Here is a 16,431-nt window from a genome sequence, read left to right on the forward strand (position 1 = left end):
AAATGTCTAGGCAATATTTACCTTATGTGTACCTTTGTGTTTTCCTTTCATCTGAAAATTACTTCCCAGACTTAATAAAAATAGAATTCATTTGTTACATTAGATTAGAAACTAAGAGAATAAAGAACAACAAGTCTAAAATAGACTTTAAGATATTATCCTAATTATATAGATAAAGAAATTGTGACTTAAAGAATTTAGAAAATGTTAAGTCACTCAGACTCCTTTCCTAGCTCTTTAGTGCTTCTGGGAAAATTTTAAGGTGAAACTACAAAACAAGTTAGCATGTCATTTGTATTCCAGTTTTGAGGAGTAAAAATCTAATGAACTGAAGTAGATAAAATTACATTGTTGGCCTCTCTTCTGATGATGATACCTGTCATTATAGGTATCAATATTAGCAAAATATTTTATTCAAAAGTATTTATTTATTTCAAAATAGTGTGTGTTTAGAAATAGCTGAACGTGTCAGGTTGGTCTTGGAAAGAGTTTTCCTAAACCCATGGGTGGATATAAGTATTCTAAAAGAAAATATATGTTTGGGGCCAGAGAGATAGCACTGTGGTAGGGTGTTTGCCTCGCAAGTAGCTGATTCAGGACAGATGGTGGTTTGAATCTCGACATCCCATAAGGACCCTCGTGCCTGCCAGGAGAAATTTCTGAGCGCAAAGTCAGGAGTAACCTCTGAGCATTGCCAGATGTGACCCACCCACCCCCCCAAAAAAGAAAAAGAAAGAAAATCTCTTTCTAAATTACAAAGAAATTCACATGGTGTTTTAGTCAACTTCAAATTCAGATTACTCTAGAAAAGTCTATTAGAAAAATCTCATAAAACATATGAGCTTATGTTTTAGCAAAGACTGTTATTATTACCAGCCTATTCAGTAGAAAAATGATGTTTAATAAAAATAGCACAGAAGCATTATTTAGTAAGCTTATTCTGTAGGATTTCAATAAAAATCAATGTGACTTTTTAAACTGAATCCAGGTAGAGTTTAAAATGCTGAATGTGAGTGAATTATACATTCATACATGGGTTATAGTCTCAGATGAAATGCTAGTAAATCAAATACCATAAATATTAATTAATTTCTATAGCTTATTTTTTATGGGAACCAAGTCTGGTGATGCTGAGGACTTACTTGTGCTCAGGGATCACTCCTGGTGGTGCATAGGGACAACATGAGGTACCAGGGATCAAACTCAAGTCATTAACTGGTTAATTAATTACTCAAGTCAAGTAATTGGTTCAATGCTAATGCTCATAATAAAACTAAAGTTTTAATATTTAGAACTTCTCTAAGCTGTTTAACAATTTGGTCACATACTTCTGTCGAATGCCAACACTTTGCAAGTCTATGCTTTTGACTCACAAATAAATAAGATTGGATTTTGTCCCTGTAATAAATCATAATTCACTGGGTAATTTATATGCCTAATTACAACACACAACAAACAAGGAATTGTAAAGAGGTCAAAAGCATATTATAATGAATAGACTTTCAATTTTTCTAGATCCCACAATTATAAACATAAATAACCAAAGTTAAAATTGATGTTTTTATTTCTTTATAGATCCTACCATTATAAAACAGATAAATAGCCATAAGTTATTTATCATGAAATTTAAGAAAGGAAGGATTATCTAATTTATATTTACAATTTGAAGTTGTGAAACAAAAAAGTGCCACAGAATAGCTTATGATTTTATAAACATCAAACTTATATTTACCTATGTGATAATTTATGTATATTTAGATGCACACATGTAAACCTAAAGCATTAAATATAATTCATAAATATTATTTATTATATGTGATAATGAGTATGCATATTATTTTATGTAATATGTATGGAAAAGCATAGATCCACACTAATAGTTACACATAGTTAAATAACTACTTGCTAATTTATTAAGATCACTAAATTTCATTAAAGATAGGTTAATCAATAGATTAATTAATTTTGGGAAAAACAAACAATGAATGAAAGCACTTCCATGGTCCTGAGTGGGAAAAATCTTTGCACTGAACACATCAGTTAAAGGGTTGCTACCTAGGATATGCAAAGGTAAATCTCACAAACTTAAAAACCCCATCAAAAATGAGGTGAAGAAACGAATAGACATCTCTTTAAGGAAGACCAATAGTAGGCCAAAAGGTGCATGAAAAATATTCTCATAGGAGCCAGGAAGCAGGGAAGGCCTTTGCTTGAGATTGCTGGCATCCATATGGTTCCCGAGCCTGATAGAAGTAATTTCAGAATGAAGAGCCAAGAGTAACCTCTGATGCAACCCAAAAACAAACAAAACCAACCCAAAACAACCCACCTAAAAATAAATGCAAAAATGCTCATCATTACCTATCATTAGAGAAATCTAAATCAGGACAACAATGAGATATAATCTGATTCCAGTGAGAATGGCACATATCAAAAATATTGGGAACAATTTGTATTGGAGTGGATTTGTGAAAAAGCACTCTCATCCGCTGCTGGTGGGAATTCTCCCTGGTGAAGGGTTCTCAGTAAACAAAGAATTGGTAAGCCTTTTGGGTATCTATTCCCATGGCAGAAAAACTCGCATCCAAAAAGATGTATGCACACTGCTATTCATTGCAGCACTCAGTACAATAACTAAGAGTTGGAATCAACCTACATGCCCAACAACAGATGAGTGAATCATGAGGATGTGGTACATATATACAATGGAATATTCCATAGCTGAAAGGAATGATAAAATAATGCAATTTGCTGCAACATAGATGAAACTGGAAGATGAAGTAAGCCAGCAAACTGTTAAATGAAGTAATCAAGAAGAACAACAAATACAGGACAATATCACTTATATGTGGTATTAAAATAACTGCAAGAAAAGATGCAGTGGTTTAAATGGGTGTTGTCAAAACTAGTCTAAGCCCCATATTATAGAAAGAAGGAAAAAAAACTGAGTGCAGGAGGACAAACAAATATGAAAGGATGGGGGTGGGCAGGGGCTAAGGAGTCTGAGGTGCATTGGTGGTAGGGGAAGAGGAAGTAATATTTATTATCCAACTATTGCTTCTTCTGATAGACATATCAAAGTATTAGCTCAAAAGATTTGGCTTTTTATAATGTAAAGATTTTGCTGATAGAACTCACATCTTCTTTCCCATTTGGATGAGACTTTAAAGAAATTGTGACAAAAGAAAATTTAATTTGTAACTGAGGAGGTAAGAGATTAGATAGGCCTAGTGGAATGAGCCCTGAGATTTGCTGAAATTTAAGCATGAGTCTTTTATAGCAGAGATTTATTAAACTTTACCACCTCTGTGGACTCTGACAAAAATCAATCCCCATTCTGATATTTCCCCCATGGGCTACACGAACAGTAACAGGAAAGAAAGGCTTTGACTTTGTCACTGAAAACTGAGGTTTGTTTCATACTTAGCTTTATAAGTATTCCCCTGTCCCAGGGGAAACATGTGATTATAAAAAAAGAGAGAATTAAATTGATTTCTTAGAGTGGGGGCATGAGTATCACTTTACAAGACTTCACAACGCAAGAATAAGGAACTAGCTTGTACCCATAAAAGAACCATAAACTTAATGGGTTTAAAAGAATATATAATTTAGAAAACTACATGAAGTATAAGGAGAATAATTTTGTCTATAAAGAATAAACCCACATTGTTTTGAATAGAATTTTCCCCTTTCTTGTTTTTGTGCCACATCCACTGTTTTAAGGGTTTACTACTGTCTCCTTGCTCATGGATCATTTATGATAGGTTTGAAGGACCATTTAGGGTGCTGAGAGTCGGACACCAATTGGCCACATGCAAGTTATACTTGATATAATATTCATCTGACTTCACATTATTTGATCTTAAGACCACAAAATTTTAGGCCTGAGTGATAGCACAGTGGTAGGGCGTTTGTTTGCCTTGCATGGGGCTGACCTAGGACGGAACTTGGTTTGATCCCCCAGCGTCCCATATGGTCCCCCAAAGACAGGGGGCGATTTCTGAGCTCATAGCCAGGAGTAACCCCTGAGAGTCACTGGGTGTAGCCCCCAAAACAAATAAAACAAAACAAAAACATTATTAATTTGAAAAGACCCCATAATTTCCTTATCTTATTTCTTTTCTTCCATTTTCTTTTGCTGAATATATTTTTTAGGGACCACACTCTGAAGAGTTGGAAGGGGAGAAAATGAATTGTGTTTTGATATTGACTTTTGATCCTTCTGAATATGGCTTGTGCTCTAACACTTAAGCTATATCTGCAGCTTCCCTTCTCTATTTTTATCATTAACTCTTCTCATGTAAATACATGATTTATATTCCCTTATTTTTATTGGTAGATCATGAGAAGTAACAAGTGTTCTATATAGCTGCTAAAGTTAAACTTATCTGAATTAGTGAGAGAAGTTTATGGCCTACCAATTTTGGATCCACATTTTTTAGAACCTTTCGCTCAACTTTTCCACTTCCATTTCCCTGTTAATTACCTATTTTCAGATAATTTCTTCAGTTTGGGGTCAGAATGTTCTGAGTTTTTTTGCTGTCATCCTTTCTCTACATCTTCTTGTAAACAGCTGAAACAAATTTCACTGTATGTACTGACCAATTGGATTTAGTTAATTGAGCGACTATGCCTGTCATATTAATGCACAATGTAGAATTACCTGGCAAACAATACATGGCATGTGACAAAAATTATTTAGTGCCAAATCTATCTTACTCTTACCAGCTTAATTCAGTGGCATTCAGATGTGATTATTCACAACTTTAATAAAGTAGGTAACAAAGTAAACTTTATATCTTTTAAATTCTTGTCCTATGAGGTGTTAGTTTCATTTTTACTTGAAGTGGCTCTTTATCTAATCAAATATTTGATCAGTCTATTACCTTACAAGAAACACACTTAAAATGAACAAACTTCAGTAGTATCACTATTTTAAAAAATAGTGTGGCCGGAAAGGTAACATGCAGGTAAGACATTTGCCTTGCGTGCAGAAGGTTGGTAGTTTGAATCCTGACATCCCATATGGTCCCCTGAGCCTGCCAGGAGCAATTTCTGAGCATAGAGCCAGGAGTAACCCCTGAGCGCTGCTGGGTCTGACTCAAAAAAAAAAAAAGCATATTTTTCCTGTTTTCCAGGTAGTAAAAATTTATCATGCTGTGTATATTTATTCTAGAAAATAAATATAACAATGATGACAATTCCTTGAACATTTCTAGTATGACATTGTCCTAGGTATTTATATTTATTTTTTACTTTTCTATACATATATGTAAATTAACTATGGTTAATTAAAACCATACTTTAGACTATAATTGACCTCATTATATTGTTGATGAACTGAGACAGAGAAATTAATACCAAGGAAGTAAAATCCAGGTACCTGTTTTGGACCTCAAACTTTATCATTATTTTTATTCTCTGTAAAAATATCAGATATTAAAAATAAGTAGCATAATTCTATAAAATTCACACAAAAGGATTTCTTGTAAGTGTATAAACTCACTCTAAAATACAATTGTATAGCTGGTTGCACAATCTATACTGCTTCTGAGTCTTCTGCTCACCTAGTCAAACTTGTCAGTCCTTTTCTCCAGTCTATAAACTCAGCATCACCTCCCCACTCATTCATATGTATAAAAACTGATTATTTGAAGAAAAGATTCTAATATGCTAATCCCTTCCCAATTGCTAACTTGCACCTCCCTCCAGGCTCCTGCTACAGAATGTAGCCACAAGTATAGATGGTGGCATTCCAATAATAGAAAACAAATGCTTCTCTTATTTTTCTATCACAATTGTTTGTTGCACAATAACATGCAACATATATGAACAGAGAAGCCATTCTTCTCTAGAATGCCCATCTTTATCACAGTTTCTAGAATTCTGTTGATGCAGAATCACGGACTCTATGAGCTAAGACTGTTCTCTGCTCTACAAAGTAGGTGAGGGAAATGGCTTAGGAGAAAGAATAATCTAGATATACAACTCAAAAATTAGCCGAACTAAAAGTAATATTTACATACATAGATGGAATTTCAAGGGGTAGAGAGTGGAATTATTTTATTATTGAAATTAAGAAATAATTTAAGTGGCAACACACAGCATAAATACAGTGTAAACACAATGTTTAATGATGCTATTAAAGAATCATGAAAACTATAAAGTATAGAATGTTTTGATGCTGGCATCACGTAATTAATATTTGATCACTTTATAAGTACCTAGTTTAATCGTGTCCTTATGCTATTGAAGATGTGTTCAGAAAAATATTTATCTCTAGAGATTAAAATCTCCTGGAGATGAAGAAATCTATATGAATTTAAGTATATTTAGACCCGAGAATGTAGCTCAATAGTGGAGTACCTTTCATGCATAAGGATGCAAATTCTATCCTAAGCACCCATCTCATAGCTGAATTGAGATGATAGGGAACCTGCCATTTTGAAATGCCTTCTGCAAAGTATGTGACCACCAGCATAGAGCAAACTACATGTCTGACCCTTGATTATCTTAATAACAAATGAAGGAAAGAGGGAAATAAAATCTAATTAACTATAAAATGAGGTAGTAGAGCTCAGTGCTTCATAGTTTTTGTGATTCAATGATATATAATAATGCCAATGTTTTACTATGTCAGCTACAGATAGACTTAGAAAACAAAAACTTGGCTAAGCTCAATATAATGGCATAGGCATCTTTATCTTATTTGTATTGATAGCTGTGGAGCTTAATAAAAGGAAACTATATCATCTACAGTTTCCAGGAAACAGTGAGACATAAAGGCCAGGTGATTTTGTTGTCTACACAGCTCAGAACACATCTTAGATAACATAATTACCTGAAGAGCTGGGAATATAGAATACCGGGACTCTTTTTCTTTATTTCAAGTTGTTCCTAAAACTTTATTTTTAAACTAAACGTTTATTTTTAATCCAGCACAAAATGACAAATAAGCCTTAAATAATATACTAAACCAGTGAGCTTTCTTGGAAATCCCTAAATTGAAGTGGCAACATACAATATGCTTGCTATAGTGACCAGAGAAGATCTAAGGCATTGATCTTTATTTAAAATTTCTACCCAGTTTATTTCTACACTGATTTTCCCTGATGTTTCATTCCAGAAAATTACATATGAATTATTGTGTTATGATGAATCTAAATTACCATCTAATCCAGCTCTGGGACAATGTTTAGTCAGTGCTCAGCAGGAGACTACAACTGTGTGGAATGCCAATATGATTAAACACTGGTTATAGGAAATAAATTTTAAAGGCTCTACATTTCTAAATCAGGAGGAGCCGCTTTTACTGCTCTGAATGTTCCTCCAGATGACAATCTATGGGATTCTAGAAATAAAATGACAAACAACACCACTTTGGAGTTCTATATATTGAGTTGTGATTTACAGAATGGTCCATCTCTTTTAAGAGTAGAAAATAAATCCAGTTTGCTAGTTTATTACCACAAACTTTCTCTACACAGGAATGTAACTGATGTTTGCAGGAAAACCAACAGGCAAAGGAATGAACAAAATAGTGTCTAGTCATTCAACTCCCACCAGTCATTTCATCAAAAGTAAAATAAGATAGTTTTGAAGTTCATCCTCTATCCAGAAATAGATTTAGTTTTTATCTTCCCAATTCTCCCCTAACCCATTTTCAATATATGAAATTAATAGAAATTTCTTGAGTTTTGTGAGCAGAGCATTATATAGCCAACAGTGTTTTCAGGTCATGTTCAACTATGCAGTAAAGGTTGTTCAATAAAAAAATAATGAAGTGTATAATACCTTGCAGTTTCTTCCATAATAGTCTAAAACTGTCTTAGCTTGATTTAACTTGGGAACTTTATTACAATCCAAAGTAAACTATTCACATATTAAGCAAAATAAGTAGGCTAAAAACAAATAATTTCCCAAAATATATGAACTTTAAAGACAGCTGTAAGAGGACATACAACTTACTTCTAAGTCTTAGAAATTATTTATCCATAATTTATATCCCAAATTACCTAAACTCTTAAATAGAATGACAGCAAAAGGAACTCACATTTCAAATTTTTGACATGACAAAGCACATGTTGTTTCTCCTGTTATTTTTACTCTTTTTCAAAGTTAATGTATAACTTACATAAAATAAATGTAAAGATCGGAAGTATAAAAATTTCAGGTTTCAGATCTTACATTTTAACAATTTGTCCTTTTTTTGTTTGTTTGTTTTTTGTTTTTGGGCCACATCCGGTGGTGCTCAGGGGTTACCTGGCTATTTGCTCAGATATAGCTCCTGCCAGGCACAGGGACCATATGGGATGCCAGGATTCGAAACAACCATCTTGGGTACTGGATCGGCTACTTGCAAGGCAAATGTCGCTGTGTTATCTCTATCAGTCGCGTCAAGTAATGAAACATTTACACCAGAATGAAATTCACTTTTGTATGTGTTATAAATGCACATAAATACTGTAGTATATATAACATACAGATATATAACTACATCTATATTAGATATGAGGTTATTTGTAACATATAGTTGCACCATTATTTTCTCATTTTGTGGCTTATTTTTTAATGTTACGTGTCTAAAAGAATGTTTAATTACAGCAATGTTCATATTTCTGAACATTCTTTTTTGTTTCACACCCATATCTTTTTTTTCTAGTTCAGGAAACATACTTTCTCTTATGTCTATTGAGTTTCTCTTATACTTATACTTATAAATTATACTTCTTAAATTAAAATTTCTTTTATTGGGGCCAGAGCAGTGATACAAGTGGTAAGGCCTTGCCCATGCTAGCCTAAGATGGATTGTGGTTCGATCCCAGGCATCCCATATGGTCCTCCAAGCCAGGAGCGATTTCTGAGTGCATAGCCAGGAGTAACCCCTGAGAGTCACCGGGTGTGGCCCAAAAACCAAAAAAAAATTTTTTTAAATTTTATTTTAAAACCCTTAACTTCAAACAAATCTTAAAGTCAAGAAAATTTTTGAGTTTCCTTTTTTAAAAGATAAATTCTTGAATTGAGTCACTGTGAGACACAGTCAAAAAGTTGTTCATGATTGAACAACATACAATGTACAACATCCTTCACCAGTACACATTTCCTGCCACCAATGTCCACAATTTCTCTCCTGCTTCCTGCCTTCCTCTATAGCAGACATTCTTCTTTTTCATCTCTCTTTTTATCTCTCTGTCTCTCAGCTTCTGTCTCACAAACACATACACACATATAAACACACACTTCTTTTTTTTTAGACTACTGGTTTGTAATATAATGGTATCATATATGTGACTTTCCCTCCTTTCAGCATCCAGTTATTGTCCAGAGTGATCATTTCCAACTATCATTGTCAAAATGGTCCATTTACTGCCCTAACTGCACTACTCTGTGGCAAACTTCCTACCATGGACTGGTTTTCCTGGTCCTCGTATATATTCTTTTTGCATATTACTATCATATGTTTTTTTTTTTCCCTCAAATGAGTTTAACCATGTTTATTCTTGTCCTCTAACTCATCTGCACCTCTTTTTTTTTTTAAAGTAACTATGATTCCCATGTTTTTATTTCATCTTTAACTGGGAATTTTTGTTTTGTCAAATTGCCTCAATGAAGCTCAGCAATTGAGGCAATTAGGAAAATTTAGGAGACTTGGTTTTATACAACTTCAAGGTAAGAAGTTCTTTGAAAATGTCTTTTTACCATTTTTAGATGTTTTTGCTACAGTAATATATGCAGTCCAAATAGACAACACAAAACTTATCATATGCCTTTTGCATCTGTATCTTTAGAGTAACTTGTAGCAATATACAATTCACACAATGGAATAAAGGGATTATCTGAATTTAGTTTGAAATGTAAATTTTCATTCAATTGCTTTCCCTAACATGCTCTTATTTTTTATCTAATTTGAGAAACAACCAGGCTACCTTGAGATAGAATTCTCTTAATAAACCTGTTGTCTTTATGCCTTTCTTTATAGAAAATATACATTTTATTTTCTTTACACTCAGAGAAATTATTTTTACTCCAATTTCATAAAATTTTAGAATATTTTTTTGTTTGTGGGGACCACACTCAACATTACTCAGGGACTACTCTGATGCATTTCTCACCTTGGTACTCAGGGTACTAGTACTAGTACAACCAAGATCTCTTATGATGGATAAGGTACTAGTACTGTACAGTGCTAGGGACTGAACCCAGGGCCATGCTGCAAGGGAATTATTATTTTCAGTACCATGAGGTGTCTCCCTAGCCCCTTTATATTTTTAAACTTTACTTTTCTATTTCAATACAAGTCTCTGTAGAAGATCTGTGCTCAAGAGCATCTATAGATGCAGGCAATTTTCCTTGAGCAGTTTCACCTTCACATGTTGCCCATTGCGATAAAAAAATGTATCTGGGGCACTGGGGAGCGTGGGGTGGGGTGGTGGGGGGAGGAAAAGATTAAAAAATGTATCTGGGCATTGGTTTTGCACAAGACATCATCTCCTGGAAATTCCTGCAATAGAAAGATTCTATAGACACCACTCAGATTTCATTTTGTATCACCAAATTTGATACCAAACTTCCAGCACCCCGTGCTCCCCTGTCAATCACAGAACACAAGTGTTTGGAGAAAAACAAAAGGTTTATTTACTACTCTATAAAGAGTTCAGGAAAATAGGCCCCTGCAAGATCTCTTATGATGATATAAAGGAATACAAACATGCTGCTTATCAGCTGATAACAGCAGTCAGAGGTTATAGACATGGGCAGGTGAGGATAGTCAGAGGTCACTAGAATTGAACAGGTGATGAAGTCAGAGGTCACAAAATACAGAATTCTGTTTCCCCAGACTTTGGTTTCTTAAGAGTTGTTGATCATTCTCCCATTATCTTGACAATGGCTCAAGGATCAGGGTCATCACAGCCATTTTCTAAGAAAGTATTCAGAATTATCATTTTCTATTTTATTTGGTTTATAACAACATTAGCATGCAATGAATTACATGTTTTCTATGGCTTGTCCAATCATAATCAACAAAGTGAGAAAAACAAGGCAAAAGACACATTAGTAGTCAAGGACACTCTGGACAGCTGGAATAACAAGAAACTTGGAGAAATGCAGTAGAATTTTCAACTGATAAAACTTAGTTTTTGTCTTTAAAATAAAAAAGATGGGGCCGGTGAGGTGGTGCTAGAGCTAAGGTGTCTGCCTTGCAAGCGCTAGCCAAAGAAGGATCGCAGTTTGATCCCCCCGCATCCCATATGGTCCCCCCAAGCCAGGGGCGATTTCTGAGCACTTAGCCAGGAGTAACCCCTGATCATCAAATGAGTGTAACCCCCCAAAAAATAAAAAAGATAATTTTATTGCTTTAAAAAAATCAAATCACAAATTTTTCTTATGAGTATGTAAAAATGTTCTTTCCTATTATATCTCTTCTTTCCTAATAATATCAAAAAGGAAAATAATTTTAAAAGACACAAAGAAAAATATATAAGAGAAACATTTCCTTTTTACTCATAATTTTTACTTACTTCCATGTAGTGCTCATGGATGTGAGGAAAGATCAATGACAATTATATGGTTGGTGGACAACATAAATAACAAATGAGTGTTAGTATAAAATACATCAGAACATGGCATATGTCATGAAAAGGAAACAAATTAAGAACGGTTGTAATTTTATGAACAAGAAAAAGTGATTTTAAGCAGGGTGGTCAATGTAGATGTTAACAAGTAAGCAGTTAAAGCAATAATTAGAGTCATGGAGAATTTTTGAAACAGGACCAATTTACACGTTAAGGAACAAGTAGATATGGTGTGCACTATATTATTGGTTATGTACAAAGATATTGTATTTTTAATTTTTTGATATTGTATTTTTAATTAATAGGAACATTAATAAAGTAACTGTGAGGAAAACATTGAAATTTTAACTTACTGTATTATATTGTGCTTTAGAAAAATCATGTTAAAATACTCCGATAATTCCAGTAATCTTGGTTTTTCACTGTAAAGATTCACTTACATAATTATTTTATATATACAACACACTAAAGGAATTAAGAGAAGAAAATTTAATGAGTGTTGAGAACTTCTAAACCAGCAAGACAGTATGAGGAAGAAGACATAAGAGACGCACTTTCAGAAAACTATTTGATTGACATTTGACAATCTACAGAGGAGTGTACAGATGATTCAAGACCATTACTAGTATAATTTACAGTGTAATTCCTTTAGTGATCTGAACACTGACACTAAATCAGTGAAAGGAGGATGTGTACATAAACATTTTCAGAGAAAAAAGTAAAAGGGTCAAAGCAAATTACAATTTATTTCTCTTATTCAAATATTAACCAGGTCCCTGGTTTGCTTCCAGAAGCCTATGAGATCATGCATGTTTAGGGTGGTATGGCCATAGGAATTACAACATATTGCTGTAAAGTAGTACAGAGTGTGGACTTTCTCTCATTTTGTTTCTGTTTCCTTTATACTAACTTTGTTTTTTCTACCCACTCAACAGAAAGAAGATGAGAACAGAAACCTACATATTGTTAACCTCTCATAATCAACAGTAAATATAGAAATTTACAATATAGATTTATTTGCTCTTTGTGTCATTGGTATGGGCAATAGTGGACAGATAGATATTAAGTTTTGAGGGTCAAGTCCAGAAAAATGGCTCTATAGGCTGGAATGAATGTTTTACATGAAGGGACCAGGGTTTAATGAGTACTCCTTCATTTCATGGCCAAAATCCAAAACATCAAAAATGTTTTGGTGGGGCTGGAGTGGTGGCAGAAGCAGTAGGACATTTGCCTTGCACGCACTAATCTAGGATAGACTGCGATTCGATCCCTAGGCATCCCATATGGTCTCCCAAACCAGGAGCGATTTCTGAGAGCATTGCCAATAGTAGCCCCTCAGCATCACCGGGTGTGACCTAAAAGCCAAAAAAAAAATGTTTTGGTGATAAAAACCTTTACTGCACAGAAGCAGCTGCATCTAACAGACACATTTTAAAAAGATTGCTGTAAATATTAAATGTATGTTATTTAATCATATGTGTACATATATGTTACATAAAATATTCTTATGTATATTTGGGTCTTGATAAAGTTAGAGACCCTATTAAGCAAAGTGTCAAAGGTTGTTTTTAAGTACCACAACACTGTTTAGAAATAGAATTTCTAATCCCTGTTTCATTAGTATCTGAATAGAATGTAAAATATAATAGACTACATCAATTTCAAAATAGCTTTGTATGTATTTATAGAGCTTTTGGAAACTTACAAATTGAAAAATGTTTTGCCATTTATATCTTATTATACCTTAAATCCTCAGACACTGACAGATGAGATACAAAAGCTAAAAGTGGAATTATCTTCACCCATCTCCAGTAGTCTTTGCAGTTATTATTATTTATAAAATTTAATGTCTTTGATGACAGTGAACTGACAAAAATCCCATCATACACTGTGTACAGTTAGCAGAGTTGAACTTAAAAATAAAATTCAGATTAATGATATAAGAAGATTAAAAGAGATAGCAGTTTTTATTGGACAAATCATATAATAATTTTATTGGACAATAGTGAAACTAAAATAATGTTTTAATTTAACTTATTCAGAATATGCCAAGAAGTAAACATATATTTCTGTGACCAATAAAATAAGAAAGGTAAAAGCTTGCAAATCCCTTTGACCACTAAAATAAGAAAAGTAAAACTTTGGAATAGAAGTTAAAAAAACTTAGCTTACCTAGGCTAATAAACTAGTATTACCATGGAATTAAAATTATTTTAAGATAAAGATCTCTGAATTTTTTCACTTTGAGTTGGTGATATTTAAGGATCTAATTTAATTTTATTTATTTATATGCTCACATAGAAATCTGTATATTCCTTAGACTTTGAGATATGTTTATCACTTAGAAATTGTACTCAAAATTAAAATTTTAGATTTTTCTTAATTTTTGATGAAAGTCCTGAATTAATTCATAGATGGATATGGAAGTTTTATATGGATGGGGAATATGTGTGTGCGTTTGTGTGTTTGTGTGGTAACTATATTCAAGGAATAAGGAAGAAACAGTCAATGAGTTCTGGAGTACACTCATAAATAACAGATATAAGTAGATTACTGTTACATATTACAATTAAAGGCACAGATATTGATTAACTGCTCTTGCGTCTCCTTCATTATCTTATCTTTATTATAGGTTTACTAACATAATAGAAATCTTTTGTACACAACAATTATATTGTGATCCTTACCACTTAAATAAGTCAAAGAAGATAAAATTAGCAATGAGCTGAATAGTATATAGAAAAATTCACAAATTACAAAAGTAATACATAGTCTATAGAAGTAAATTGAGATTTAGTATCATGTTTCTAAATATGTATAGTTATGCGACAAAAGAAATTAATGTAGTAATTTCTTGATAGCATTTTTATCTTTTACATCACCTTTTTTAGTTAAAATCATAAGCCAGTAATTAAAAACACATGAAATAATGAGTTAGTGAGGATGTTGAAAAAAACAAACAAACAAAAAAAACAACCCTTATACACACTATTGGCATAAACTTGTACAACTCTTATAGAAAGTAGAAAGGAATTCCCTACGAAACTAAAATAGAATCTGGGAAAATTGTTTACAGACTTATATTGTGTATACCTAAAATATGGTGATGATCTCCCAAGCACCACTGGAGTGAGCCCCTTTACTCCCAAAAGAACTAGGACTAGCCTTTGATTACCTCAGGGTATGCCCCATAAACAAAAACAACACAGAAATAAATTATCATATGCTCCATCATTTCATTTATTTAGAAAATGAAAAAAAATCAATATATTCAATATATATATATATTTGAATTTGGAGTAACTCCTGGTAGTGCTCAGAGTTTACTTCTGGCTCTGCACTAAGAAATCACTCCTGGTGGGCTCCGGGGACCAAACTGGATGCTGGGTTGGCAGCGTGCAAGGCAAGTGACTCCCCACTGTGCTATCACTCAGGCCCCCAGATGTATATATTTCTATGTTGATTATAGTACTATTTGCTATAGCCAAGTTATGAAAATAACATAAATTCCCATTGTGAGATAAGAGCTAAACACAATGGAATATGACTAAATTGTAAAAAAAAAAATGAAATTTTATCAGTGGAGACAGGTTGATTAATATTGTCAGGATTATCCTATGAGTAAAAAAGGACAAATACTTGTGATTTTACCCGGTTGTGAAAAATGAAAAATCAAAGCAAACAAGATTGAACAAAATAAAAGAAAAACATTCCTTACATTCAAACAACAAAGTGGTGGTTACTAGATAGAAATGGGGAAAAGAATGGATAGAATAGAGAGAGGGAGTTCATAGGCTGGTGAATGGAAATTAGAATTTTAGTGGCAAGTAAAGTGTGGTATATATGGATATTTTTATATGAAGCTGTATTCATTAAATCAGATATAGTTTTGTAACCGAATGTTAGCTTAAATGAAAAAAATAAGTCAAATAAGCAGATGTGGTGGTGAGTTATCACAGAACATTGCAAAAAATAATAAGCTATTCAGGAAATGCTTCAAAGATGTGTATCAAAAGAGGTGGAGTACATAGGTGTCTTGCATGAAAACAAAAAACAAAGTACTTCTTTTTGGTATCTCTTTCCTTAGTCTTATAGATTGCCTAAACCTCTCTTACTCTTTTATAATTTTAATATCACCACAATTATGATTATGTATATTTAAATCCTCTTTGTAATTGTATATATGTAAAGTTCCTTCTTATTTCCCTTTGTAAGTGTCTCCTTGCCTCTGAAACAGTACCTGAAAAAAAATCAAGGGATATACTGTTATAAACAAGATAAGCCCCAAATGGAGTTTCTTATGCTCAGTCCTCTATCAACAGACTTAATTACAGTTTCCTCTCATCAGAAATTAAATCTTAAACCAATCAATCAGAATCACCTGATTTGTACTAATTAGGTTATCTGCCTGACAGGCCCCTAATCATCTCCTATAGGAAAGTAAACATAATATTAACCTGTTTTTTGCTAGTATAGCTTCTTCATCCCCTCTCTCTTCTGACAATAAGTGTTTCATTCATTCTATGCAGTACCTCAAGAGCTCCTTCCAATCTGTTATTTTGGATTTTAAAATCACTATTTGCTTAAACAAGTTTAATATTTTAATTGGCTTCAGTTTATCTTTTCAACATAGTAAAACTTAATGAACAGAACTAAAATTTTAAGGGTTTTTTTTTGTGTCCAGAATATGCAATCCTTACAGCAGAAAAAAATTTGTTATAAAGATTAGCATAAATAATTTTATTATATAACAAGTTAAAGATAGAGTATATAATACCTTTTCCAAACAACTTCTAATTTAGATTTTTCACATTTGAAAGGTCAGGCTAGAAAACTAGGTGAAGAGATTTGAAGGAGA

The sequence above is a fragment of the Suncus etruscus genome, chromosome 5 (assembly GCF_024139225.1).
Source record: "Suncus etruscus isolate mSunEtr1 chromosome 5, mSunEtr1.pri.cur, whole genome shotgun sequence".
Taxonomy (NCBI): domain Eukaryota; kingdom Metazoa; phylum Chordata; class Mammalia; order Eulipotyphla; family Soricidae; genus Suncus; species Suncus etruscus.